Genomic DNA, 4,906 nt, shown 5'->3' with positions numbered 1-4,906 from the left:
GTTGTGGCAAAATGGCTTAAGGACAAACAAAGTCAACGTATTGGAGTGGCCATCACAAAGCCCTGACCTCAATCCTATAGAAAATGTGTGGGCAGAACTGAAAAAGCTTGTGCGAGCAAGGAGGCCTACAAACCTGACTCAGTTACACCAGCTCTGTCAGGAGGGATGGGCCAAAATTCACCCAACTTATTGTGGGGAAGCTTGTGGAAGGCTACCCGGAACGTTTGACCCAATTAAACAATTTAAAGCAATGCTACCAAATACTAATTGAGAGTATGTAAACTTATGACCCACTGGGAATGTGATGAAAGAAATAAAAGCTAAATAAATCATTCTCTCTACTATTATTCTGACATTTTACATTCTTAAAATAAAGTGGTGATCCTACCAGAATTTTTATTAGGATTAAATGTCAGGAATTGTGAAAAACTGAGTTTAAATGTATTTGGCTAAGGTGTATGTAAACTTCCGACTTCAACTGTAAATACCTGTCTATTTTTGAAAAAATTGTCCTGATTAACTTCTTAGTCATATCTCAGTTTACTCAAATCAAATCAAAATCAAATCAATCTTATTTGCCACATGCACCGAATACAACAAGTGTAGACCTTACCGTGAAATGCTGAATACAAGCCCTTTAAACAACAGTGCAGTTCAAGAAGAAGAAAATATTTACCAAGTAGACTAAAATAAAAAGTAACACAATAAAGAATACAAGGCTATATACAGGCACCAGTACAGAGTCAATGTGGAGGCTATATTAACAGGGGTACCAGTACAGAGTCAATGTGGAGGCTATATACAGGGGGTACCGGTACTGAGTCAATGTGGAGGCTATATACAGGGGGGTACCGGTACAGAGTCAATGTGGAGGCTATATACAGGGTGTTACGGTACAGAGTCAATGTGGAGGCTATATACAGGGGTACAGAGTCAATGTGAGAGCTAATACAGGGTGTTACGGTACAGAGTCAATGTGGAGGCTATATACAGGGGGGTACCGGTACAGAGTCAATGTGGAGGCTATTATACAGGGGTACCGGTACAGAGTCAATGTGGAGACTATATACAGGGGGACCGGTACAGAGTCAATGTGGAGGCTATATACAGGGGTACCGGTACAGAGTCAATGTGAGGCTATATACAGGGTGTTACGGTACAGAGTCAATGTGGAGGCAATATACAGGGGTACCGGTACAGAGTCAATGTGGAGGACTATATACAGGTGTTTACAGTACAGAGTCAATGTGGAGGCATATATACAGGGTGTTACGGTACAGAGTCAATGTGGAGGCTATATACAGGATGTTATGGTACAGAGTCAATGTGGAGCCATATACAGGGTGTTACAGTACAGAGTCAATGTGGAGGCTATATACAGGAGGTACCGGTACAGAGTCAATGTGGAGGCTATATACAGGGTGTTACGGTACAGAGTCAATGTGGAGGCTATATACAGGGTGTTACAGTACAGAGTCAATGTGGAGGCTATATACAGGGTGTTACGGTACAAGAGTCAATGTGGAGGCCTATATACTGGGGGTACCGGTACAGAGTCAGTGAGGGCTATATACTGGGGGTACCGGTACAGAGTCAGTGTGGAGGCTATATACAGGGGTACCAGTACAGAAGTCAATGTGGAGGCTATATACAGGGGGGTACCGGTACAGAGTCAATGTGGAGGCTATATACAGGCGAGTGGCGGTACGTACAGAGTCAATGTGGAGGCTATATACAGGGGGGTACCGGTACAGAGTCAATGTGGAGGCTATATACAGGGGGTACCGGTACAGAGTCAATGTGGAGGCTATATACAGGGGGTACGGTACAGTCAATGGAGGCTATATACAGGGGTACCGGGACAGAGTCAATGTGGAGGCTATATACAGGGGTACAGAGTCAAATGGAGGCTATATACAGGGGGACCGGTACAGAGTCAGTGTGGGGCTATATACAGGGGGTACCGGTACAGATCAATGTGGAGACTATATACAGGGGCACCGGTACAGAGTCAGTGTGGAGGCTATATACAGGGGGGGTACCGGTACAGAGTCAATGTGGAGACTATATACAGGGGGCACCGGTACAGAGTCAGTGTGGAGGGGTACCAGCTAGTTGAGATATTTGTAATGTAGGTGGGGGTGAAGTGACTGCATAGATAACAAACAGCGAGTAGCAGCATTGTTTCAAGAGGAGTAGGGGGGGTCAATGTAAATTGTCCGGTAGCGATTTTATGAATTGTTCAGCAGTCTAATGGCTTTGGAGTAGAAGCTGTTGAGGAGCCTTTGGTCCTAGACTTGGCACTCCGCTACCGTTTGCCGTTACGGTAGCAGAGAAAACAGTCTATAACTTGGGTGGCTGGAGTCTCTGACAATTTTATGGGCTATCACGCCATCTCTCTCCTATGGGGCGGTAATCATTTAGGGAGGTTACCTTTGCTTCCTTGGGCACAGGGACTATGGTGGCCTGCTTGAAACATTTATTGTATTACAGACTCGGTCAGGGAGAGGTTGAAAATGTCAGTGAAGGCACTAGACAGTTGGTCCGCACATGCTTTGAGTACACGTCCTGGAAATCTGTCTGGCCCCGCATCTTTGTGAACCTGTTTTAAGGTCTTGCTCACATCGGCTACCAAGAGCGTTATCACACAGTCYWCTAGAACAGCTGGTGCTCTCATACATGCTTCAGTGTTGCTTGCCTCAAAGCGAGCATAAAAGGCATTTAGCTCGTCTGGTAGGCTCGCGTCACTTGGCAGATCACGGCTGGGTTTCCCTTTGTTGTCCGTAATAGTTTTCAAGCTCTGCCATATCTGACGAGCGTCAGAGCCGGTGTAGTGGGATTCAATCTTAATCCTGTCTTGACGCTTTGCCTGTTTTGATGGTTCGTCTGAGGGCGTAGCGGGATTTCTTATAAGCGTCCTGATTAGTGTCCCGCTCCTAGCCTTTAGCTCGATACGGATGTTGCCTGTAATCCATGGCTTCTGGTTGGGATATGTACGRACGGTCACTGTGGGGACGACGTTGTCGATGCACTTATTGATGAAGCCGATGACTGAGGTGGTGTACTCAATGACATTGGATGAATCTCGGAACATATTCCAGCTGGAGGGCGAGGGAGAGCTTTGTACGTCTRTGTTTGTGGAGTAAAGGTGGTCTAGAGTTTTTTTTCCCTCTGGTTGCACATGTGACATGCTGGTAGAAATGAGGTAAAACTGATTTAAGTTMYCCTGCATTAAAGTCCCCGGCCACTAGGAGCGCCGCTTCTGGATGAGCATTTTKTTGTTTACTTATGGCCWTATACAGCTGGTTGAGTGGGTCTTAGTGCCAGCATCGGTTTGTGGTGGTAAATTGACGGCTGTGAATAATATAGATGAGAACTCTCTTGGTAGATAGAGTGGTCTACAGCTTATCATGAGGTACTCTACCTCAGGCGAGACTTCTTTAATATTAGACACCAGCTGTTATTGACAAATCAAATCAAATCAAGTTTATTTTATATAGCCCTTCGTACATCAGCTAATATCTCGAAGTGCTGTACAGAAAACTTAAAATTCACACAGGACACTGGATAGGACCTAGGAGAGGGTTACTCCAGATTACCAACAACTGACGCTCGCCTAGCCCTTGCCCATCCGCGTCCCCGACCTACTCTGGGCAGCATTAAATAACTGGAACCGGCTGAGGACACGGAGGGGTCAGGAGAGAACACTTTTGGGGTGGTCGTGGTCCCAACCCATCCTCAGAGGCTGCCTACGAATCGAGGATGATACCCCCGGACGGGCAAACAGGAAGGATATAACCACCACTTTGGCCAAGCACAGCCCCGCACCACTAGAGGGATATCTTCAACCACCAACTTACAATCCTGAGACAAGGCCGAGTATAGCCACAAAGATCTCCACCACAGCACAAACCAAGGGGGGCGCCAACCCAGACAGAAGATACGTCAGTCTACCCCTCAAGTGACGCACCCCTCCTAGGGATGGCATGAAAGAGCCACCGTAAGCCAGTGACTCAGCCCCTGTAATAGGGTTAGAGGAGAGAATCCAGTGGAGAAGGGAACGCAGGCAGAGATCCAGTGGGAGAGGGGAACGGCAGGAGAGACAGCAGGGCGGTTCGTTGCTCCAGAGCCTTTCCGTTCACCTTCACACTCCTGGGCCAGACTAAACTCAATCATATGACCTACTGAAGAGATAAGTTCTCAGTAAAGACTTAAAGGTTGAGAGGTTGACAAATAGACACACACATCCTTGCTCCGTGTCTTAACCAGCTTCTCTGTCCTGCCGATGTTAATTATATAAAAATATATTAACAATATAATTATAGAGATAATCAAAAATACTAACATATGAGAAATACTGTTACTTAATTAATGTCAATGGAACCAACCAAAATAATTCATTATTTAATACAATACATTACCAAAATCAAAATCCTCCATTTAGTACGTAGTGCACTACCTCTGGCAAGGTAACGCATGGATTCTTTTCCTGTAATGTTTGACAACGTTAAGGAACACATTTGGAGGATTTTGACCATTCCTCTATGCAGATCCTTTCAAGATCCTTCACATTCTTGGGTTTCGCTTATCAATGCCCTCTTCAACTCAGCCCACAGGTTTTCGATTGGATTGGAGGTCCGGCGACTGAGATGGCCATGGCAGAATATGATTTTGTTGTCACAGACCATTTCTGTGTGGATCTTGTGGTATGTTTTGGGTCTTTGTGTGAATGTCCATATACGGCCAAGTCCAGCCTTCTGCCAGAGGCAACAGATCGCAGCCAAATGCCTGATACTTGGTGGATTCATTATGCCATCACATTTAACCAGTGCCCCTGGACCTCTGGAATTAAACAGCCCCAAAAACATCACTGACCCACATATTTCACCGTGGGGTTTATGAAGTG

Source organism: Salvelinus sp. IW2-2015, unplaced genomic scaffold, assembly GCF_002910315.2.
Source record: "Salvelinus sp. IW2-2015 unplaced genomic scaffold, ASM291031v2 Un_scaffold1790, whole genome shotgun sequence".
NCBI lineage: Eukaryota > Metazoa > Chordata > Actinopteri > Salmoniformes > Salmonidae > Salvelinus > Salvelinus sp. IW2-2015.
The sequence above is the reverse complement of the archived record's forward strand: the minus strand, read 5'-3'. Positions refer to the sequence as shown.